Below are 25,771 nucleotides of genomic sequence, written 5' to 3'. Positions count from 1 at the left end.
GGACAGAAACCCTAACAACGTTAGGGAATATTCCCTTAAATAGTATCATATAACGTTAACTTTACCTGACCCCATTAGTATATTCTGTCAAAGTTGACGGAATATGCTCCTTTCTTCTCCGGTGCTTCGCCGGGATCCGTCGCCAACCGTCGTTGTGTCATCAGAAACTGGAAATTCTTAAAACCTTAGTTTCTACTTCCTTTCAACACCAAAATTCACAATTTTTATATGGAATCAAAGCTCTCAACTAGGAGAATATAGCCATACCTTTTTGAGGTCTTAAAATTGATGGAAAATGGTTGAAAAATCTTCGGTGTTCCGGTTAAGTCTGCAACTAGATAAACCCGAGTGTCCCGATGTTCAAACCACTCCAAAATTGTTCCAAGATACTAAGGAAGTTGTATGGGGACTACCACGAGTCTTAAATCCTTAGGTAAATCCCACGATCGCGTCAAAGTACTTTAGTTCCTCGCCGGAGTTTATGGAATCTCGGATTCTCGATGTCAAATCACCAAACCAAAGGTATCACCAGATTCTAGAGCTCGAGAGGAGTAGGATTTTGGAAACATCAAGCTCGATCCGTATAGTTTTGGTTTAGTTTGAGGGTAAGTGCTCTTGGTTGTACGAACGGAAGGAATTTCGAGAAGAGAGGGGAGAGAAGAAGGTTGCACGTGTGCGTATGTGTGTGTGTGGCTTACGGGATTGGGCATAGTAAAAGAAATAGGGTCCCTTATTGGGTAGTCGTGCAAGAGAGAGAGAGAGAGAGTTTAATTGGTCCCAAAAATGATAGCCCAATAATTGGTCCCAAAAATGATAGCCCAAACACTACTTGAGTCCAAAGAGATAGGAACCATTATAATAGGTGACTACGTGATGGGCAACCTTATAATGTATTTCTTTCCTATTCCACTTATTCATTCATAAAATTCTTGTTATTAATCCGATTAGATCCTAATTCGTGTCGATGCGCTCATAACAACGCGTACAATTTAATTACGTTAGCGAGAAAATAATTTAGAACTATATACGTACATCCACGTCACCAAACCAACAAGAGCATAACCATCATTTTACATACATTCGGGGAGAAAATATATATTTATCCGGGACGGGTCATCACAGCTATCCTCACACAGCTCATCAATTCTCGTTTTTAGAAAAGAAGATGCACAAGGTTACTAAAACAAAAAATTATTTTAAATCGTTTTCAATTTTTTAAAATTGAAAAACAATTTAAAATAATTTTCAAATTTGAAGACTTTTATTTCATTTATTCTTCTTTATTTCTTCTCGTGCCTCTCCAGCACCCTTATTCATTGCTCATATTCCTCTTATATTTTTCTCCAATCTCAAAAATAAAAAAATAAAAATGATTATTAACGGGATCTTAAAATAGGAGTGCAATTGAGTGCACTCGGCCCATGATACATTCCCCTATGGTCTATTATTTCCCTCTTGTTGATAACTAGCAAAGAATGGTCCACACGATGCTGCGGGATTGAAAATCGTACAAAAATTTTGTAATCAATATTTAACTTAACATTAAGTAGTCATAATTCACAAATATCAAACATAATCTTAATTTCAACACAAATGTATAATTTCATATTGAGATACGCTTCCCCACACATCCCATAATATATAAAGAGTATATGAATTTTATACTATTAGACAAAATTGCAAGGATGTTGGTTGATTGTGTGAATTAGGAGAAGACTTAAAACTAATTAAATAAAACTGTTAAATAAAACCTACTAAATAAAAAGAAAAAGGAAACCAAAATAAAACCAAAATCAATATTAGGATTTCTATTCAGGCTGAACATGGATCTCTACATAAGCTTATTTGATGATTTGAAAGTTAAAGCAAAGGTAAAACACATTTCTATTGAGGAAAGCACATTTCTATTGACACCAACATCTCGAGTCTTTCCAACCTGCTCCACACGAAGGCTTGATCAAAAGCAGTGATTCCAAAATCAAAAGAATATACCATATCCAGAAATTCATAATATTTTATAAAAACATTCACACGAATAAGCGGCTTGACACACATGCCGGAAACCTTATACTGATAAAAAGCCCTTGGCACAAATTGCCAAGTTAGTAAGATAATGTATTTCGTGAGTGAAAGTGTGTGCCATTGGGGAAACGCTCTTCTCCAACTACTCAATTCTCCTCGCTTTGAACTCTTTAGCTTTGGGTTCAAACAACCCATTTCCCAAACTCACCATTAGAACCGTTGCATATGAAATAAATGTAGGATTCATAAAGGTAATTAAGATAATATTTCTGCTAGAGGTGAGCAAAAGAGAGATCAACTAAAAGATGCATAACTATGAAGAGCTCTAATTTATGGGACTATGTCCACGTCGTTCAGTTGTTACTCATGCACACGACCCACGTTCAAGGGTAAGAAGAGCTCTAATTTATTCATCTTACAACTCTAAGCAGTTTTGCAAAAATTTAAAGGCAAAGATGTCAATTACACATATCACTATTGGTGCAGCTACAAGTCTTCAACTCAAAATTTTCCACAGTAAATGGTAAAAGATTCGTTAAATAGGTAAATTCTCATTCTCTCCAACCAATCTTGTTGGATTCCCAACTACAGTAGTTCTTGGAGGTATATGTTTCACCCTCCCTAACACATTGGCCCCTGCCCCTATTACCACTTCATCCCTAATCTTGGGTGCCTATCCCCCCCCCCACTCCTTCCATGTCCTTCCCAAAGTCACATTATGTAAAATCGACACGTTGTTTCCAATCAATACCGTCTCACGTATCACTACTCCGGTAGCGTGATCGAGCAATATCCCATGTCCAAACTTGGACCCGGATGGATTTCCAATGCAAACACCTCAGACACCCTATTTTGGATCAACAGTGTCAAGGCTTCCCTGCCTGGTATCCATAGCTTATGTGCAACCTGTTTGGGTTTATATTTAACACTAGACTTTGTAATGATGAAGGCCCAAAAATACAAAGGCAAAGAGGAGATTGGGCTTGGCCAAGTCAATAGGCCCGAGAAGAATTGGAAGACATTTCAGCAAGGCATAGGCCATATGCCTATGTTTGAAGTGATGGGCAGCAGAGGGCGCATCACCATCAGCAAAAAGCACTTTTCCAGGGCATGTATAAGTAAATAAGTGATGACTCACTACCCTTCAAAAGCCACCAACTAAAAGCAAAGTCTGGACAGTCGGGCCAAATTAACTATAAAAGCAGAGAAAGACACCAAAGATAAAGACACTCAACCAATCAATCAAAAGACATCCTACTTTGCTCTCAAACAAGCAACAAACCAGAAAGCTGAATTTTGTCCAGATTCTCCCTTTTAAGCCGTAGTTCCCCAATAAAAAGCCATCTTTTGTCAAGATTAGAAATTCTGCTACCTTCCCCTAATGTTGTAGTATCAATTCCCTCTAGTAAAACCTATTTACTTTTCATCCCCCAAAGTATACAAATCCCTGTAAACACAAAGAGAAATGGTTGCAAGAAGTTGAATCTTGCTTGACAAGGTTAAATCTTTCCTAAGTCTCTTTTATTTGTATTTACATATAGTAGATCTATTGTTTAATGCATTTTCCTTCATGCTTTTAAATCATTTGTAATTGTTTTCCACTCAAAATTTTCATTTATAATCAAACCTGGATAAGTTAATAAACCTGTCTTCATTAAGCAAACTTTGGTCAAGGAAGTAGTTGGAAGGGCCCTGAACTCCTCATTTTGGACATACAATATTATTTAAAGTCCTTGTTTACAAGGCAAGAAAATGACCTTATACAGACTTAACCCATCTGTGACAATCCATTGATAAGAAAGAAGTCTAAGTAACTTGTGGTGCAAGTAATCAACTTAATTTGCACCTATACAACAATTTGCTATACAAAGATAATAGTGGCATGCTCAATCTATGTTAGCTTTGATTGTGACCCTCAAGGCCTAAACCAAAGGCCCTACAAAGGCACCTTTCAAACTAATAATAAACTCGTATTGCAGCACACAAAATTTGCCCGATAGGCAAGAAAGAGCGAGATCCCCAGGGAGCTGTGCAAGGGACCAGATTTAGAATCCAGCCTGAACATAGTTTTGGCACGCCTAGTAGGATATCATTGATATCTTGTATGCCAAGAAGAACGAACGAACGAACATTCAGGTGGAAAGTAGAGTTTGGGCAACCCCCTTGTCCAACAGAAGCTAGCATGACAGATCACCCAGAAGATTTTCCTTCATTATGAGGCTCTGCAATTCTAGAGAACCTGACTTCTTCTGAAAAGTCAGGTGGAAAAGTTACTAATGAAGACTTGCAAGCTACTATGGTGCAAGTACTAAGAAGTATGGAGAAGATCTCTTTGAAGACCAGATGAAAGGTTAGCAAACTCTGTTCCTTAACAGGAACTCTGTAGAGAAAGTTGGAGTTAGAATACTCTATACCAAGGGATGACTATACCAAGGAAATAATAAGGGGAGCAAGCCCCGAGAATGAGCCAATGATTCCTTTGTTCTCCTTACTCGAAGAAAAGAAAGATAGGGGAAAAGGAAGGAAGATGCTGGAACTAGTAGACCAGAAAAAGAAGAGTTCTAATAGACAATCCTCTGCTACTTCCACTAGATGGTAGGAGGCAGGTCGGGTAAGAAGGAATGAAGATTGATACTACCGATCTGGTGGGGGAAGCCAGTAAAAAGGGCCCATCCACAGTTTCGGGCAAACCTCTTCCATATAGACCACCACTATTGGCTAATAAAAGATGAGAAGCTAGGTGGAGGCAACCTGATTCACATAGAGAAACTTTCTCGAGTATTGATCGTAGCCCGAAGTGGTGGATGTCTTATACCCCACACAATAACATGGCTAACCAGTAGCTCAGGAATGAGTTAGCAGAGTTGAGAAGGATGGTGGTATAGAATGCTTAGCCACAAGCTCGCCCGATGTTCAGGATAACATACCAGAAACTTTATCCTAAGTACAACGATGAGCAGAATCCTTTCCCCCTCAACTTCACAATGCCCGCATTCCCAACTTTTAGTGAGAAAGACTGTAAAGTGTATTCCAAAGATCACATTTCAAGTTCTCAAATTATTGTGTAGCGTTCGAGGACAACCCCAACTACAAGTTGAGACTGTTTGGAAATTCAGCCCGACTCGACCGAAAATGGTACATAGTAGGTAAAGATGGGAGACTTGTTAGAAAGATGGGGGCATTCATGATAAGGAGGGTTCAAAGACAGCACAAGGTCGATATGAACTCATTAAAAATCCTTGCCATTTTAGAAGCTTCTGAAAATGTTATGTTCGAGAAAGTCACCTAAGGAAGAAGAAGACAACTCCAATAGAGAAGTAAGAACGAGATAGATAGAGCTAACAGTAAAGCTAAATGTGAAGGATATCATGTACCTCAAAACCCTCATCCAAGGAAGTACAGGGTGTTGAGAAAAGCTCAAGAGAGTGTAGTGATGATGTCTACAGTAGGCTGGAATCCAAAACCTATCTATTTTGGAACCATTTCGCCTAAGAGGAGGATACCTCCACCATTACTGGAAAATGCTCCTTGTGAAATCCCAAGGCAGTTGCAGAACTTTGATATAGCAAAAGAAGAGGAAATGCCTGAATTGATGCTAACCAAGGATGCCCAGGCATGAATGGATCAATTTATGTGTCAAATTGGAGAAAAGAAAGAAGAAGTACCTAAACCAAGCAACTTCCATGTGAACATAACCTATGTCTTATCAGCCATGTTCTGTGTAGAACCAAATCAGCCATCAGCTATGAAAGGTGATTAGTTGGCACTAGAACCAATAATGGCACTTGTGAACATTGAGGAAGTTAGAGAAGAGGGATCAAGCTTGGCAGACTTGCCGGACCTTGCACGAAAAAAGCACAAGAGGGTTAATTCTGACAAGATGGTGTTCAGCAAGCCAAGTCTAGCCTTAGCAAACCATCTAAAGCCCATATATGTAACAGCTCATTTGGAGAGAGTCTTCTTCAAAAGGATATTGATAGATGAGGGGCAGCAGTTAATGTGCTCCTACTCAATCAGATAATGAGGCTTTGCATAAGTGAGGAAGATCTTATTCCCACTAATCTCACATTGTCTAGTTTCCCTGGGGCCATCACCAAAACCTATGGGATATTACCTATGAAGGTATACTTGGGATCCAAGAAAATCATGTTGGCATTATTTGTGGTGGACAGCAGCTCTACCTATAGGGCTTTGATGGGGATAGATTGGATCTACCAAAGTTTGTATGTGCCTTCTACTTTACACCAACAAGTTGTTATTTACCATGAGACCAGAACTGAGGAGCCAGGATTTTGGGAGATAATGGAGGCCAAATCACGGCCATTTCTCCCCACAACTAATGTTGTAGAAGTAAATTTTTACAATCCCTATGTTGGGATCTTACAATGTCTAGGTGCTGATAAGAACGGCCGCCGTACCAAGGTGACGGCCCAGAAGCTCCTAGAGCAATGACTTTCTCTCACTAAGGAGGAATGAGTAGGCCTTATATTGTCCCAACCTATAATGACAGACCAAAAGATGAATGACCAAGTGGTTGCAGTCAGGTCCTTAATCAAAAGACTATTGGAATATAGGAGAGAGATAATAGATTAAAGAGAGTTCATCCAAATAGGTGGCAGAGTGGGCAGAAGGAACTTCGGGCACCAAAGATAGAGAAGGAAAAAAGATTTTGGGAGAAAAAATGGAAGCAGCCATTCACATGGCAGAATTTATATATGACTTAGACTAGCCAAATGATGAGCTAGATGCCCCGAAGTCAGTAGAATTTTTGGGTGCAGAGCTTGATAAACCTACATCAGAAATACAAGACCCTTTGGAAACCATTAATTTGGGGATTGCGGAATATCCAAGGCTAATACAACCCAGTGGCTTGTTAGAGGCTGGAGATCAGGCAAAGATAGTTTACCTTTTGCATGAATTCAATGACTGTTTTGCTTCGCATTACACATAAATGCCTGGATTGGACCCCAGTTTAGTGGAGCACATAATGCCTATCAAAGAGGGGTACACACCTATAAAGTAAGCACCAAGAAGGATGTCAAAAGAGATAGAAGAAAGGTTAAGGAAGAGATTGAAAAGCTGGTAAAGGCAGGATTTATTAGGCCTACAAAATATGTGGAGTGGATGGCCAACATTGTACCTACATTAAAAGCTATAACTAATCCATTTGATGTTGTGTTGACTATAGAAATGTTAATGAGGCAACTCCAAAAGATGAATACCTCATACCCATGGCTGACCTATCCATCGATGCAGTTGCAAAACATAAAGTTCTATCTTTTATGGATGACAATGCTGGATATAATCAAATAAAAATGGCTAAAGAAGATATACATAAGACATCATTTAGATGCCCAGGACATGTAGGAGCATATGAATACGTAGTCATGCCATTTGGGTTGAAAAATGCTGATACTACCTATCAAATGGTCATGAACGCTATTTTTCATGATTTAATCGGGCATAGCATGGAGATTTACATTGATGACATCGTGGTGAAATCTAAAACTGAATATCAACACCTAGAAGACCTCAGACAAGCCTTATTGAGAATGAGGACCCACAAGTTGGAGATGAACCCTATGAAATGTCCCTTTGGGGTTAGATCAAGCAACTTTTTAGGATTCCTAGTTCATTAAAGAGGTGTGGAGATGGACAAGAACAAAGGTCGGGCTATAATGGAATCACCTTCCCCCACCAACAAAGTACAACTGCAGAGGTTGTTAGGGAAGATCAACTTTTTGAGGAGATTTATTGCTAATCTAGCAGGCAAGTCGTTGACTCCTTTATGGAGATTAAAGAATCAAGAAAAGTTCGAGTGGGGCATTCAACACCAAGAAGCTTTTGATTAAATAAAGGCTTGTCTAGCCTCTCCACCAATGCTCATGCCTCCCCAAAGAGGAAAACCTTTGAAACTCTACATTTCTACATCTGAGAAGTCAATAGAAAGTTTATTGGATCAAAACAATGAAAGGGGAAAGAGCAAGCAATATACTACCTCAGTAGGATCCTTACGGAGGTAGAAACAAGATATACCCCAGTTGAGAAGCTATGTTTAGCTTTATACTTCACTGCCTGCAAATTGAGGCATTACATGTTGCCTTACCACATCCATATAATTGCCAAGACTGATGTGATTAAATACATGATGTCTAAGCCAATGCTAACTGGAAGAATTGGGAAGTGGATCCTAGCACTGTCAGAGTTCAATTTTCAGTACCTCAAAGGGCAATAAAGGGAGAAGCAATTGCACATTTCTTGTCTGAGCACCAAGACTCCAAGGAGGAACTTTTCAACATCCCTGGAACTCTGGAAATGGCCAGCCTTTGGATCCCACCTAGTAAAGCTCATTCAAGCAGGGAGGAATGGATCCACAAAGAAGTGAAGAGAATAACTAGTCTATGCATCAGTCCTTGGAAGTTATATTTTGATGGGTTTAGCACTCAATGTGTTGCAGAAGCTGGGATTGTCATCATTGATCCCAAAAGAATTCAGCATTGCTACTCATTCTTTTTGGATTACAAGAATACTTCCAACAACAGGGCAAAGTACAAGGCATTGTTCATTGCCTTGGAAATCCTAATAGAGTTGGGGGCAACTGAAGTAGAAATATATGGTGATTCTGAGTTGGTGATTAATCAATTGAATGGAGAATACAAGTACAAACACCTCACAATGGCAGGAAATTATTTGGTAGCTACTCAGTTGTTAAATTATTAGAGCGGTGAAGTTTCAATCAACCATGTCCCTATAGAAGAAAACTTAATGGCCAATGAGATGGCATAAAGGGCTTTTGGAGCATAGATTCAAGAGAGAGTGCTTGAGATGAATATAGAAATACAAAGGAGAAATCTCTCTTCCATCTTTGAGAGAGGATTTAGCTTGGATGTAATGATTAAAAAGCCTAAGATACAAGGCTGGAGAACATCTATTCTTCAGTACTTAAAGGATCCTTCTTCTCCCACAAGTAAGAAGATCAGAAGGCAAGCAACTAAGTTTGTTATGTGGGACAAAACTTTGTAAGAAAGACTCCAGATGGACTTTTGTTAAAATGCTTGGATTTAGAAAAGTCAATGAGAGTAATGGTTGAAGTGCATGAAGGCATTTGTGGAGCGCATCAAGCTGGAACAAAGATGGGATGGTTACTGATAAGATATGGCTATTTTTGGCCCAACATAGAAAATGATTGTAAAGCTTATGCTAAAAGGTGTGAAGAATGTCAAAGACATTGACCACTCTAGCACATACCATCAGTACCCTTGAATCCAGTAGTGAAGTCATGTCTTTCAAAGGGTAGGCAATTGACTTGATCTGGCAAATATACCTAGCTTCCAGTAAGGGGGTATATCTTCATAATTGTGGCAACTAATTACTTTACTAAGTGGCTAGAGGCTTCAGCTGTGAAGACAATTAATTCAGCTGTTGTGAAGAAGTTCATTGAGACTAAGATCCTACATAAATATGGGGTGCCTGAAATAATTGTTACAGACAGATGGTCATCAGTTGTCTAAAAAAAAGTAGAAGAGTTTGCAAACAAGTTCAAGATAAAGATGATCCAGTCTAGCCCTTATTATCCCTAGTCTAATGGCCAAACAGAAGCTAGCAACAAGATCTTGGTGAACATTATTAAGATAATGGTGGCAGACAGCCCAGAAAGATGGCATGAGAAGTTGGGAGATACTTTTTGGGCCTACAAGACTTCCCAAAGAGTAGGAACTATGACCACCCATTATGCATTAACATTCGGGCAAGATGTTATGCTCCCTATGGAGATCAATGTGAGTTCTGTAAAGCTTCAAAACCAGTTTGGGCTACATAGTGAGGAATTCATCCAGACCTTATGTCAAGGGATTGAAGATTTGGATGTAGCCTGAATTGAAGCTCTAAACAAGATACAAGAAAGGAAGAAGGCTACTGCCAAAGTCTACAACAAAAATGGTGAAATTGAAAACCTTCAAAGAAGAAGAGTTGGTATGGAAAGCAATTTTGCCCTTAAGAACTCAAGTTAGAGGTTTTGGAAAATGGAGTCCCACTTAGGAAGGCCTTTTTATCATCAACAAAGTGTTAGACAGATGAGGGTACTACTTGGAAAATTTAGAATGAAACTTGTAAAGACATCTAGTTAATGCTAAGTTTTTAAAGAAGTATCACCCAACTCTATGGGATGTTAGAGAAGTATCACTCAACTCTTCTACGGCAATGTTGTTGTTGGCTAGCTGAGCTTTAGAATCATCCACTTCTTAGTTGACCTTCTTCACTTCTTTAATCTTCTGATAGAGCTTCCTCAAGAAGGTTATCTGCTCAGCCCTCAGAGTGGAGAGTTATTCCTCCAACTTTTGGATCTCAAAGGTCACCACCATGATTTTGTCTTCCATGGCTAAACCATTTTTCCACCAGCTGCTGTAATGAAGTGGAAGTTCTAGAGTGTTTCTCCTTATAGCACTTCACTCTATTAGCTTGCCTCTTAGCCCAAAGATGCTAGCTTCTTACAGCCCTCAAATTCTCGAAGAAAAAAGAGGAATGACTCATATTGAACCTTTGACATCTGTTGAGCCTTGTGCAGCTCAGTGAGAGCTTTCTCAGCCTCTTAGAGTGCCTTAAGGCTGAAGGAAGTAGTGAAGTCCCACTGCATCCATTCTCTGAAGACTTAGCGTTGATCATGCAAGTTTTGAGGTTCGGATGGGCGCCTTGGAGATCTTAGCCTTATCTGGATTTGCTTAAACTCTCTAACTAGTTCAGGCAAGGAGGTCGTGGCAGGGATGGATGCTAAGGAATGATGCATCACTCTTGCACCTCCAGAAGTAGCAGCAATGGTGGCTGCCTCAAAAGAGATAGTTGGGGGAGCCTCAGTTGCAGCAACATTCCTAGGCCTAGGGATGGGGATCTCTATAACTTCAGAAGCCTTGGGAGGTTGAGGAATGACCACCCTACTTGCAGCAGGTTGAGCAAACGTGCTCGAGCCCTTACCAGAAGCATGTTGAACCAAGAAAAAAAGAAGTTAGTAGGTTAATCTATACCTAAACTAAAGAAAGAACAAAAATGAAAGCATTTATATACCTAAGTTGAGCCTTGAGCTTTAGGAGAAGGTTCTGTTGATGTTGCTACCTTAGAAATGGAAGGCTGGCTGGCCCGAGAAGAACCTTGAGGAACATTGGGGCTAGTCACCTCAGAGACAACTGGTATCTCAAGGACTATACGTTCCCAAAAGGTTGATGTTGGTCGATTGGTGGTCTCGTGCACTAAAGAAGACTGGCAAAGACAACACACATATTGTAAATTACTGAAGAAACTTAACGAAAACTTAGAAAGAGCTTTAAAAAGGAAGACTTACAGAAGTGTTGTCATACTTTACATAGTGAAGCATCTCCCCAGTTGTTGGATTAAACTGGGAAGTGAGGGTCACCACCTTTGCTGGAGGAAGAGTGGGAGAATGATGAGTTGATGTTTGCCCAACCTAAGATACAGAAGTGCCTCCCCTTGCCTGGAAAATAGCATAAGTAAATGTTAACCTTTAGAACTCATAAATACAACTTAACCAATATTAGGAGAGAGAATTGTACCTCTGAGGGCTTAGTCTAAGAAGAAGGGGGATGCACCAATCAGGCTGGAGGAGAAGAAAGTTTGGGCTAGGAAGTCCCTTCTGCCTTGGTATCCTATTTCAAGAAAACAACAAAGAATTAGTAAAATGTCAAGAAAGGTAAGCTTTAGAGCTGCCTTAGTACTCAAGGCTTGAGAAATTATACCTTCAACTCCTCAACAATCTTGGCGAGGACCTCCTTGTCACTTTGCTGCACTTCTATGCTCGATTGCGAATCTTAGGGAGTGAGAGCATCTTTCTTAGTGGCAGGGGGCCCTGATTACAAAAGAAAGAAATGATTAGTTCAAAACTCAAAAGAACCAAAATTAAGAAAAGAAAATAATCAAGGCTGGATCACTTACTGGAAGATTTCTACTTATTCATGCCTGCTTCAGTAGGGATGGCAGAGGAAGGTTAGGAGGCTTGGAAGGTCTAAGACCTAGTCCTTTTCTTTGTGGGAGTGGCTCTCGAGGCAGGAAGGGCAAGATGAGCTTGGGGCCTCTCGTCGGGCTCGGACTCCGACGACTCCACCATAGAAGCCATTGCCTGACGAAATACCTTCATTTCTACTTCGGGCCCAGCCTCAATCTCTGACTCATTAAACAACTTGGAGGTGTCACCAGGATCCCCAAAAGCATGGCTAGACCCTACTCCTTGCCTAGTTACCTCCGCAGCAGCCTCTTGGATAACCAAGGCATCAGCGGCCTCATTTTCTTTCCCAACATCCACTTTCTCGGTGTTGCCTTAGGCTGCAAAATCAGAAAAGGAGTTAGCAAACCATAAATGATAAAAGCATAACGTAGAAGAAGAGAACAAAAGCAAGGCGATTTACCTATAAGCAGAAGTTGGTTCTTTTGGTTGATGGCCTTCTTCCAACTCTCGAATTTGTCCTTCTTGGGGAAAAACTTGAAGAAGACTTGCCCGAAGTATCTGTCGTGGGCTTCCCTAATGTCTCTATCGTACTTTTTTTACCATTTGGCCTCCCACCAAGTAGTGAACTCGAAGTTTAGAGCCATAGGCTTGTGGGCAATCTTACTCATCACCTCAAGGTTGTGCCGACTTGCCCAAAAAGTAACCTCAGAAGAAGAATGGAGGCAATAAAAAGTCCCACAGTGAAGGGAGTCGAAGAAGGGCACTATGATTGCCTACCTGAACCCTAGTTGTTTACCACATGAGCTGGGGTGGTAGACCTTCAGCCCGTGCTTATACCCCACTCTAACACTTCGAACTCTCAATGCTAGGTCCCTTTGTTAGATGCAGCTGATGAACTTCTCTTTGCACGAGCTGCTAGCATCTTCCCCGAATGCGTCTTGGAAGAGTTGGTCCGAGAACCAAAAATACCTCCTGAGCAGAGGAACCCCACTTTAAGTCTACTTGAGTCCGGAAGATCCTAAAGAAATAGAGGCAGGCAAGTGTGGAGTGGCTTGTGGTAGGAGCTTTTGCCAAAATTCAGGCTGGAATAATATAATGCCTTAAGGGAACTCCAAAAAACTCAAGGAAGTACCACTAGAGCCAGAGCTACACCATCCAAGTAACCCTATTAACATTGGTCTCAAAAGGCTCACCTTTTGTCATCTCGTGGATGAGGTGGTAAAGATGTGCCAAGATGAATGGCCATGTGGCGACATCATCAAAGATGTTCAGCGTCTCCACTTATAGGAATCATTCCAGCTTCACCCCTTTCAATTTTTTTAAGAACATGTGTTTCTTGGCAAAAGGGATAAAGCTCGCAAAGGATGTCTTGTAGCTCTTGAATGTGGAAGAGTTGTACTCCAAGTGGGTGATTGACTCAAATGCCTTCGAGCTTTCAGTGGTCAGGCAAGAGTGAGAGGACCAGTCATGTGTGATATCCACACACCTGCCCAAGGGCCTTAGGCCGAAGACTTGAGCCATGTCCAAGATTGTGGGAGTCATGGGACCTATTCTGAAGTCGAATGTGTTGGTCTCATTGTTCCAGAAGAGCAAGGCAGTTGACAGAAGCTCATGCTTGATTGAGACAGTAATCTTTGACATCATAATGAGCTTGTAGATTCCATTCGCCATCCACTTTTGCTTCCAGATAGGCCCCAGCTTATCCATCCATTGAAACCAAGCCTCATCCTTCATCAAAGGGAAGCCTCTCCTAAAATTCAACCATTTAGAGGCAGAAATCCCAGCCTCGGTGAAGTAGGGTTGGGAGTGAACCATTTGGTAGCAGGTATGCTGCTCTCTACTGTAATTAGGACTCGAGCAGTCCAGGCAGGCCCTAAAAAGTGTACCCATTCCTCCTCAAAGAAGATAGACAAGTTCGGGCCAGCCCGAGGGCGGTGAATGCCATTAAGCCGATGACGCAAATTAACAATCCCGTCTCCAGACTCATATGCAGGCCGAAGTTTGGGGGGGCATGGTTGATTTTGAGAAAGAAATGTGAAAAGAGATTGAAGACTAGGGCAACAAAGGGCTAAGGATGCAAGTGATTCAAGGATTTTGGAAATTCAGATAAATGAGTTTATGTGAAGGGATGGTCGAGAAAATTTAAATGAAGGTTATTTAATGGACAGTTAGTTAACGTTGGAGATCGTGGGTTAATCCAAAGGTTTATTAAAAAACGGCTAAGTAAATGGCGCGAGTCCCCAGTTAAAGCATGCAATTAATTTTAATCATTATCAATGTTTTGGTTAACAGACATGACAATGATTAAAGATGGCACTATTTGGGTTTATATTTGACACTGGGCTTTGTAATAATGAAGGCCCAAAAATACAAAGGCAAAGAGGAAACTAGGCTAGGACAAGTCGATAGGCCCGAGAGGAATTAGAAGACATTTCAGCAAGACATAGGCCACAAGCATATGTTTAAAGTCATGGGCAGCAGAGGGCACCTCACCATCAGCAAAAAGCAATTTTCCAAGGCATGGATAAGTAAATAAGTGATGACTGACTGCCCTCCGAAAGCCACTAGCTAAAGGCAAAGCCTAGACAATCGGGCCAAATTGCCTATAAAAGCAGAGAAGGACACCAAAGACAAAGATACTCAACCAATCAATCAAAAGACATCCTACTTTGCTCTCAAACAAGCAAGAAACTAGAAAGTTGTATTTTGTCTAGATTCTCCCACTTTTAGTCGTAGTTCCCCAATAAAAAGCCATCTTTTGTCAAGATTAGAAGCTCTGCTACCTTCCCCTGGTGTTGTAGTATCGATGCCCTCTAGTAAAACCTATTTACTTTTCATCCCCCATAGTATACAAATCCCTGTAAACACAAAGAGAAGTGGTTGCAAGAAGTTGAACCTAGCCCGACAAGGTTAAATCTTGCCCAAGTCTCTTTTGTTTGTATTTACATATAGTAGATCTATTGTTTAATGCATTTTCCTTCATGTTTTAAAATCATTTGCAATAATTTTCCACTCAAAAGTTTCATTTGTAATCAAATCTAGATAAGTTAATGAACCTATTTTCATTAAAGCAAACTTTGATCAAGGAAATGGTTGGAAAGGCCCTGAACTCCTTTCATTTTGGACACATAATATTATTCAAAGTCCTTGTTTATAACCCAAGAAATTGACCTTATACAGACTTAATTTACACCTATACAACAATCTGTTATACAAAGATAACAGTGGCACACTCAATCTATGTTAGCTTTGATTGTGAGCCTCAAGGCCTAAACCAAAGGTCGTACAAAGGCACCTTTCAAACTAACAATAAACTCATATTGCAGCACACAAAGCAACAAACTTTGCCCGATAGGCAAGAAAGAGAGAGATCCCCGAGAAGCAGTACAATGGACCAGATCTAGAATCCTGCCCCAACATAGTTTTGGCACGCCCCATGGGATATCATTGATATCTTGTATGCCAAAAAGAAGGAGCGAACGAACATTCAGGTGGAAAATAGAGTTTGGGCATCCCCCTTGTCCAACATACGCTAGCATAACAGATCACCTAGAAGATTTTCCCTCATTATGACGCCCTGTAATTTTAGAGACCTCAACTTCTTCTGAAAAGTTAGGTGGAAAAGTTACTAATGAAGACTTGCAAGCTACTATTGTGCAACTACTAAGAAGTATGGAGAAGATCTTTCTGGAGACCAGATGAAAGGTTAGCAAACTCCGTTCCTTAACAAGAACTCTACAGAGAAAGTTGGAGTTAGAATACTCTACATTAAGGGATGGCTATACCAGGGAAAGAATCAGGGAAGCAAGCCCAGAGAAGAAGCCAGTGATTCCTTTGTTCCCCTTACTCGAGGAAAATAATGACAAGGGAAAAATGAAGGAAGAGGTTGGAACTAGTAGGCTAGAAGAAGAAGAGTTCCAAGAGACAATCCTCTACTACTTCCACTAAATTGTTACACCCCACCCCCATTTTATTTAAAAATGGTTTTTAATTGTTAATTGGGGTGCCTAAGGGGCCCACCTTCTGTTTTTGTGTCCCTCATTCCCGTCACTCTTCCATCTCTCTCGGCCCTCTTCTTTCTCTCACTCTTTATTTCTCTCGAACTTACTCTCTCTAGCACCGAGAGGAGAAAGCTCTCACTCTCTCACTTACTTTCACAAACCAACCCCAACCTTAGCATATTCGAAATCTATGGGATGCAAATATCACAGTGGTGATCTTACATGTGGGATAGGTGCAGTGTGGACCTCAACACCATTAATGCCGAGAGTTTGAAGTCGGCTAGTGTTGGTAATGCATCCATTCTCTATCTCTCTTGCTTCTGGGATGATTGGATGAGGAGAGCTTGAAGTCGGCTAGTGTTGGTAATGCATCCATTCTCTATCTTTCTTGCTTCTGGGATGATTGGATGAGGTTTTTGAACTATGTGTTGAAGTTGTAATCCCTGCATGCACCCTCATCTCTATTTCCATAATCTAGCAAGAGAATGAGGACGAAATCCAATGAGTTCGAGGTCCATCTCTCCCCAAAACCTGCTGCAGTACATCTGGGTGAGTTCTTATATGTATTTGTGAGGTTTTGGTGATGGAAGTTCAAGTGGAAACCTCTGTTTTTTATGCATGCATGTCCTGTTTCGATGACGAACTCCGGCGAGTTCGTGGGTGTGCTGTGCTGGGTGTGTGCATGTACAGTGTGTGTCCGTGTGTGTGTGCCCATGTGTGTGGGCGTGTGTTGTGCACGTGTGTGGTGTGTTGCGTCTGTGCATGTGTGTGTAGTGTGTGTGTGTGTGTGTGTTCGTGTGCATGTGTGAGTGTGTTGTGCACGTGTGTGATGTGTTGTGTGTGTGCGTGTGTAGGTGTACATGTGTGCTATGCATGCATGTGTGTATGTGTATGTGTGTAGGTGTGTACATATGTGCTATGCACGCATGTGGGTGTGTGTGTTTAGTATGTGTGTATGTGTATATATGTGTATGCATGTGTGTTGTGCATGCATGTGTGTGTGTGCTGGCATGTGTGTATATGTGTTGTGTGGGTTTAAGCTCAAGCCCAAACCACCCATTTGTTCCTAAACTACCCAAACCCAAAACCCAATAAGTCCTAACCCTATTTAACCTAAACCTGAACCGTAATCCGTATCCAAACCCAAGACCTATTTCCATTTATTGGAATTCTATGGTTGGGTAGTTTGATAAATTGTACATTTTTATGCTTAGGTGAAGTTGCTAGTGGGGATTTCCTTAATCCTTTTCTGCACAACTCTACTGCTACGGAGTATCTATGAGTCGACCCCTTCTAAAATTTATATGATTTTATGGTTTAATTGCATAAATGAATAGCATGTCTTACGAGTTTATGATTTGATTTATGTTAAGCATGTTTATTGAATATGTTGATTTTCGTCTCGTGTTTTTGGTGAGGAATAAATTGTTAGCCTATATTGAGCTATATTTTAATATATCGTATTTTCTATAAAAACCATGAACTGGTAGACTATCTGATGGATGACAATAAGATGCTAGAACATGTTTTAGAAACCCCTCTTTATAGTATAGACGATGGATGACTTTATACTATGAAGTGGTTATTTATGAAAGGCGTAACTATTTGTACGTACCTAGTGGACACTATGCCGCCTGGGGCGAGGATCTGGTGTTGGCGGATAGGCCGGGAGAAATACTCCCTAGCTACGGGCTGAGGGACACGGAGCAGGCACTGATGCGATGAAAGTTAAGCACTCAAATTAAACCCTCTTGTTGTCAAATTGTAGTTTAAATGCAAGTAGGGATCGTTCTAAACCAGGGATTAGGAGGGCTTGCTAAAACCTCTAAACTTACTCAAAAACATAAAAACAGAATTAAAAACATTTGAATAGACTCAAGGGACTCAAAACAGATTCTAAAGACTCAAAACTGCCTAAAAACACAAACTGGGCAGATTTGGCTCTAACACAATTTTATACGAATTTAGTGTTTTGGTTTGAATCAAAACACTCAAAAACACAAACAAAACCGAAATTTAACACTTTGAAACAAGAAAGTAAAATGGGGATTTTGGTTTTGATGAATTTGAAATAAACAAACAAGTTATAAAACTAGGCAGATTGTAAGACAAATTTGGGGAATACGATGATGGATGGATTAGTTAGAGGTCCGTTCTTCACACCTGACACACTTGTACATGAATCGATTTCCAATTGTTTTTCAATAAACTATGATGCTCAACACCCCAGATTAACCGTGATGCACAAATTAACCCTTAGATTTTCCTTTACTCATTGAATTGGATGAATGCATACGACAACCCAAATCATTCTCTAAAAGTCCCCTATATGAATGCATAATAGAGATACAATCAGAGATCATTACGTTCAATGAAAATCATAAGTGTTGACGAGGCAATTATAACTATGAATGCATGATACAATTGCCAAGAATTCAATTAACGTGATTGTGATAAACAACCTTCACTACTCATGAATATAAACTTGTAACGATTAGGTGAAACTCATTTATATTCTAGCATCTAATTCATCCATGAAAACTAAGTATGCATCCATAATAAACATACAAGAATCAGTTATGAATAAAATAGATAATTGAATTGCAATCACAACTTATCAAATCACAATTGGAAGAAATCAATTCAAATCTCAAGCATGTTCATGGCTTCAAACTTGCCCCTAACTAAATAGGGGTTTAGCCACTCATAATTGCAACAAAATTAGAAAATAACAAAGTAGACATTGAAAGAAAGAACGAAGTACACCTAAAACGCTCCAAAGTTCCAAGCTTGAAACGCCAAGGACCTTTGTTTTCACCACCTTGTTGTAGCACAAGTGTCTAGGATGTGTATGGATATATGGATGGAATGGATTTGCACGGCTAATAGATGAAAGTGTATGGATTGGTGAGATGTAGTATGGCTAGATGAATGGATGGAGGTCACAGCAAGGAAATTGTGTTTGTGAATGAAGCTCTTTTGATGGATCAAGATTGTTCTTAGGAAGGGGAATGGTGGATGTATTTATAGGCTAAGGAGAGGACCACTTCAATTCCTTGCATGTGCAGTTTGTATGGGTGTACGATGTCCATGTTTCCCTTTACATTTGCACACACATGACCTCCATCATTTCAGCCACAAAACAAACACATTTTCCGCCATGTTTCTCCTTTACATTTACACACATGTTCTTCATCATTTCAGCCACAAATCACCCATTTTCTGCCCATGTGCGTGTCTTTCCTTTTGCCCATGTGTGTGTCTTTCCTTTGCCCATGTGTTTGTGTTTTTCCTTTGCATTTACACACACATGTTCTTCATTATTTCAGCCAACAATCCACCCATTTTCTGCCCATGCCAACTATCCATGTAGAGTGTGTTTATGCCCTTCAACCTGTGTAGTTTGCATGTGTGTAGCTGTCCATGTTTCTCTTTTGCATGTGTCGTGCCTTCTCTTTCTAGCTGTGCATTTCCACTTGCTCCAAAGCCAAATGAGTGCAATCATAACCCCATTTGCTGCTGAGTGTTGATGACAAAGAAAAACACAAAACAAGTGCCTTTACTTTCTCATTTTATTAGCCAAATCTGCTTAGCCCTTTTCTAAACCTTTCAGTGTTACAATACCCATAACTTCTTCTAGAAAAATGATATTAACAATCCATAAATTGCTCCAGAAAATAGACATCCGTAGATTTCCAAGCATATAAGGCTCATTCTCTCATTCATTCTGAGTTGTTCGTAATATGCTTCCAAAGTCAGCTAATCTGCACAGGCAGTTTTGACGAATTTGTTACTTAATATCTCACTTGTGCTACTTTTCTTTTCTTTGCTTGATAAATCACACAAAACACAAAAATATAGTAAATAGCTCAAAAATATAAGGAACTAACTAAGAAAAGACAAGTGAATTTTATGTAAAATATATATAAATATGAGTTTATCAGGCACTGGGCTGGAAGTTGGTAATCTCTGGCTACGGGCGCAGAGACCACGGTGCTGGCATAGGGCCGGGAGTTATATTTATTTCAGTGATCTTACTAGCAGTACACCGCGTTTACGAGATGATCTACGAGACGATACATGCGATGATTTATATGATGTTTTTCCGCGTTATACCTGTTGAGATGTTTTATGGCATGCTAGAGTTTCAGAAGACATATTACTTATTATGCTAGTAGTTTTCATTATATATATAAACCTGGGGGTTAGTATGTTCATAATTGTTTTGTATTATGTGTGTGTGTGTATATATATATATATATGAACTTGGTCCACTCACCCTTGTTTTGCGCCCCCTTTCAGGATTTAGAATCGAGGCATACGATCCCGATATCAACGCTGTCGCATTGGCATATTCAAGTCCTCTCAGTGTAGGACCCACATCCTTTTATTTATTAAATTATACATTAATTCTCTTAGAACTCTAGTTAGTTGTATGATCTGAACATGTTCCTTAAATGCACATTCTTTATTCTTTTATATTTATAAGTCTTATCTATCCATTGTTTTCAGCATTTGCACTCAATAAATGGCTTTCGTCAACCTCGGGTGTCGGCCAGCACGTGCCTATCCTGGTATTTAGGGGAATATCGGGATCGGGGCGTGTCAAAATGGTAAAAGGCAGGTTGGGTAAGAAGGAATGAAGATTTATACTACCGATCTAGTGGGAAAAGCAAGCAAAAAAGGCCCATCCACAGTTGCGGGCAAGCCTCTTCCATATAGACTACCACTATTGGCTAATAAAGAAGGAGAAACTAGGTGGAGGTAGCCAGATCCACAGAGAGAATCTTTCTCGAGCATTGATTGTAGCCCAAAGTGGAGGACTTCTTATACCCCACATAATAACATGGCCAACCAGCAACCCATGAACGAGTTAACAGAATCATCTCCCTTTCAACTTCACGATGCCCACATTCCCAACTTTTAGTAAGGAAGACTGTAATGTGTCTTCCAGAGATCACATTTTCAAATTCCTAAATTATTGTGTAACGTTCGAGGACAGCCCCAACTACAAGCTGAAACTGTTTGGAAATTCATTTGTAGATTTAGCCTCCCAGTGGTACTCTCTGCTACCCCTTAATTCCGTTACCAATTTGGGGCAAATAGGGATGGCCTTCCATGAGTAGTTTTGTAGGGTGGAGCCAGAGATGACCTTCCATGAGCAGGCTCACCTAATTTGGTAGAGGTGAAGCAATATGAACATGAGTCTAGGAAGGATTTCATGTTGAGGTTTAGGAAAACCATGATAAAATGCCAATTCCCAATCAACCATGCTCAGCTCATAGCTATTGCTCAGAATGCTCTGAGGCTACCTTTAAGGAAGAAGTTCTATGATGTACAGTTTAATGAGGTTCAAGAATTGGTGATTGCATCCACTAGGTATGAGAAGTTGCTGACAGATGAGTAGCAAGTGAAACACTCATCTAAAGTGCCTCATTTCTATAAGACCAAAGCCCTAATACATCAATTAGAGCTTGAAGGCCTAGAGTCAAGAGGAAATTATAACAGTCTGGGAAATGGGATTGAGCTATGTGTTGGCAATGTTGCAATGATAACCACTCATTTCAAACCTTTAATGGTGAAAGGATTGGTCCAGTCTATCAAAGGCCAGAAGATTGTAATGAGATGCAGACTTTGTGCCTATAAAGCCCCCAAAGTACCAGACTTTCTCCTTTAATCTAACCAAGGCAACAGACATCTATGAAGAACTAGTGAGGCCTAGAGTAATCTTGCCCAACAGCACCAAGAAGATGCCTAAACCTGAAGAGCTTAGAGGAAAGAAGTACTGCAAGGTTCATTACACCTTCAATCACTCCATAGTTAATTGTGTACAATTTAGAGATTGGATCCAAGATCTCATAGTCAAAGGAAAACTGTTTGGAGAAACCCCAAGCCAATATGATGATTGACACAGATTCATTCCCAAAAGCCCTAATCAACATGATCAACCTTAATTGGGTTGAGAAGGGAAAATGAGAGGCTACCTGGGATGAAAAGGGAGAGAGAAGGCAAGATGTTAAGCCATCAGAAGGTGTTAGAAAGTTGCTTGACAAACCCTAACCAGCTATGGTCAAATGAGTAGTTTTATGTAGTAGGTGTCAGTGTGAGTATGAACTTGAGGTTCCAGCATTGGGTGCCATTATGGATCGAGAATTATTCAAAAAAAAAAAAGAAATAGATGAGCAAGAGGCCCGCAGAAGCATTGTTCAGGCAACAGAGAAAGAAACCACCAAGAATGTGTTCTAGAGATTGGGAGGAGATCTAAAGCCCAAAATTGCCAAAGTGGATGGATGTGAAACCTCCCCATCTAAGTTATAATAGCAACATAAGAAAGGGATGGCGAAAGAAATCCATGAGCCCAATATGAACTCATTAAAAATCCTTGCCATTTCAGAAGCTTCTGAAAATGTTAAGTTCGAGAAGGTCACCCAAGGAGGAAGAAGACAACTCCAATGGAGAAGTAAGAAAGAGATAGAGAAAGCTAACAGTAAAGCTGAAGGTGAAGGAGATCATGTACCTCAAACCGCCACCCAGGGAAATACAGGGTGTTAAGATGAGCTCAAGAGAGTGGTGATAATGCCTACACTAAGCTGGAATCCAAAACCTATCTGTTTTGTAACCATTTCCCTTGAGAATGGGATACCTCCACCTCTACTAGAAGATGCTCCTTGTGAAATCTCAAGGCTGTTGCATAACTTCGATATAACAGAAGAATAGGAAGTGCACGAATTGATGCTAACCAAGGATGCCCAGGCATGGATAGGTCAATTTATGTGTCGGATTGGAGAAAAGAAAGAATAAGTACTTAAAACTTCCACCAGGGGTGGGATAGGCTGGCACACAGCCAAAAAAAGGGCCTGGCACCTAGGGAAATCTCTCCAGCCCACGGGATTGCCTGGCACCTAGCCCAAGCTGGTCTCCAGGCCAGCCCAAAATTGACAGACCTTAGGACTGGCCTACATGGTGTCAGGCTGATGTCATGATCTGAAATCGGTGACGATGAACTCCATTTTCGGCGAGGAAGACGGGTGGACGACGCTACCTTCGAGGATGAGGCCGCCGACCTGGAACTTGCTGTTAAGGACAAGCTAGTCTTGGAAGATGTTAAGGACGATGATATACAAATCCGGCGATGCAACTGAAGGTCAGGGCATAGGTCTAGAGGCGACGGGTTTGGAGCTGGCCAGCCCGGGCGCCAATGTCGACCAATTTAGGGCGGGTCGTACCGCGAAGGGCGGTGGAAAGGAAGCGGAGAGTAAAGAGTGAAGGGGACGTGGGGATTTGATGGAGGGTGGGTCGACGTGCTCTGGTTTGAGGAGCATTTTTTGGGAGAAACTCATAAAGTAAAAATCAAATTATTAATTTTTATTATTTTATAATAAAAATTAATAATATTTTAATAAAATTGACTAGGCTATTTAGTTTTAGGGGTGGAGATACTTTGGCCTATTACTGTTCACTGGGGTCTATTACTGTTCACTTGAGTGGATAAATACGCTAGGTGCTGCCGCAAAGTCTTTAGGGGTAGAATTGCTCTTAGACCAAGCAACTTCCATGTGAACATGACCTATGTCTTATCAGCCATGTTCTGTGCAGAACCAGATCACCCAGTAGTAATGGTGGGTGATTATTTGGCACCATAACCAATGATAGCATTTGTGAACATTAAGGAAGTTAGAGAAGATGGATCAGGCTTGGCAGACTTGCCAAACCTTGCACGAAAAGAGCCCGAGAGGGTTTATTCTGACAAGATGGTGTTCAGCAAACCAAGTCTAACCTTAGCAAACCATCTAAAGCCCATATATGTGACAGCTCATTTGAAGGGAGTCCCTTTCAAAAGGGTATTGATATATGGGGGCAGCAGTTAATGTGCTCCCACTCAAACAAGTAAGGAGGCTTTGCATAAGTGAAGAAAATCTTATTCCCACTGATCTCACAATGTCTAGTTTATCTGGGGCCATCACCAAAACCTATAGGATATTACCTGTGGAAGTACTTGGGATCCAAGAAAATAATGTTGGCATTCTTTGTGGTGGATAGCAGCTCTACCTATGGGGTATTGCTAAGGAGAGATTGGATCCACCAGAGTATGTCTATGCCATCTACTTTGCACCAACAAGTTGCTATTTACCATGAGACCAGAAATGTGGAGCCAGGATTTTGGGAGATAGTGGAGGTCGGATCACGACCATTTCTCCCCACAACCAATGTTGCAGAAGCAAATTTTTACAATCCCAATGTTGGGATCTTACCATGTCTAGGTGCTGATAAGAACAACTGCCCTACTAAGGTGATGGCCCATAAGCTCCTAGAGTAAGGACTTTCTCTCACTAAGGAAGAATGGGACAGGCCCCATATTGTCCCAGCCTACCCACACCAATAATGACAGACCAAAAGAGGAAGGACCAAGTGGTTGCAGTCACGAGCACCAAAGATAGATAAGGAAAAAAGATTTTGGGAGAAGAAGTGGAAGCAGCCATTCACATGGTAAAATGTATATATGACTTAAACTGACCAGAGGATGAGCCCAAAGCCTCGGAGTCAGTACAATTTTTGTGTACAGAGCCTGATAAATCGGCACCAGAAGTACAAGACCTCTTGGAAACCATTAATTTAGGGATTAAGAAGGATCCAAGGCCAATACAACTCAGTGGCTTGTTAGAGGCTAGAGATCAGGCAAAGATAGTGGACCTTTTGCATGAATTCAATGACTGTTTTGCATGGAATTACACAGAAATGCCTGGATTGGACCCCAGTTTAGTGGAGCATAGAAAGAGCGAGATCCCCGAGGAGCTGTGCGAGGGACCAGACCCAAAATCCAACCCGAACACAACCCTATGTGCTTCACATGCAAGGAAGCGTTTGTAGTTCAAGAAACAGTGCACATAAGTTGTGCATGCTGGGTCTCTCTCTTTCGCTACCTTCAAATCTTCTTTTAGGGCTTCCACAATTTCTTGATCTTCGTTAAGAACACCGACAAAAATCTCATCGAAGGTATGAACAAACACGTCGGAATTGCTCAGTTTAATCGCAAGGTGATGCGCCAGTGCGCTTTCTAAAGAATCATGAGCCATAATTGAAGTAAAATAATAGCTAGACAAGATCAGTCTTGTTCAACAACCACACAGGTTTCCGCTCTCATTTTCGACCATATATAATCTCTCTTAGCATCTTCTTTGTCATGAGTATGGAGTTTCTAGTGGTTTCGGTGAGTAGGTTTGTCTGGAACAAGATATATTGAACAGGGTCTGTAACAATTCAAGTACTACGTAACGGAATTGTCGAGACAGGATTGATCTGAGACTGAATACGGGTTCGACTGGGTTGGGACGGCGTTCTTGAATTGCCAGCAGAGGTGGCCAATATCTTGTATGTTTTGCAAGGATTCTCGGGGTTAACAGTTGCAAAGACAGATGAACTAACACAAGTAGCAGACACCGAAGAGGGAAAGGAGAGGGGCATTGTAACATGAGATGTCTCATGAAACTATACGAGGAATGGAAATCGAGATCAAAAATATAGGACAGAGAAGCGGGTTACGGGTGAACCCGGGAAAAGGATTCTTTGGAATTGGATGTGAAATGCACCACGTAATGCGTGACAATCCAAACACAACTGAATCTCTCATACGTTGAGAAAAAAGCCATGAGTATTCTTCACTCCAAATGGCATTGTACCTCTCACTACTAAAACAAGGAAGTAGGAAAACGAAAGTACGAAAACAACAAAAACAATTTGCCTGTAAGTTTGAATTAGGATGCCCAAACTTGTCCAAATTTTCCAGGAGCAATTGCAAAAA

At 40.7% G+C, this 25,771-nt stretch overlaps 1 pseudogene; it reads right to left on the bottom strand.

Moving 5' to 3' along the window:
* Window positions 1-2,557: 2,557 nt before the first annotated feature.
* Window positions 2,558-25,434, bottom strand: LOC114819774 (serine acetyltransferase 1, chloroplastic-like; annotated as a pseudogene).
* Window positions 25,435-25,771: the final 337 nt, after the last annotated feature.

The sequence above is a fragment of the Malus domestica genome, chromosome 11, assembly GCF_042453785.1.
Source record: "Malus domestica chromosome 11, GDT2T_hap1".
Taxonomy (NCBI): domain Eukaryota; kingdom Viridiplantae; phylum Streptophyta; class Magnoliopsida; order Rosales; family Rosaceae; genus Malus; species Malus domestica.
Note: the sequence above shows the minus strand (reverse complement) of the source record. Positions and strands in the feature narration are given on the sequence as shown.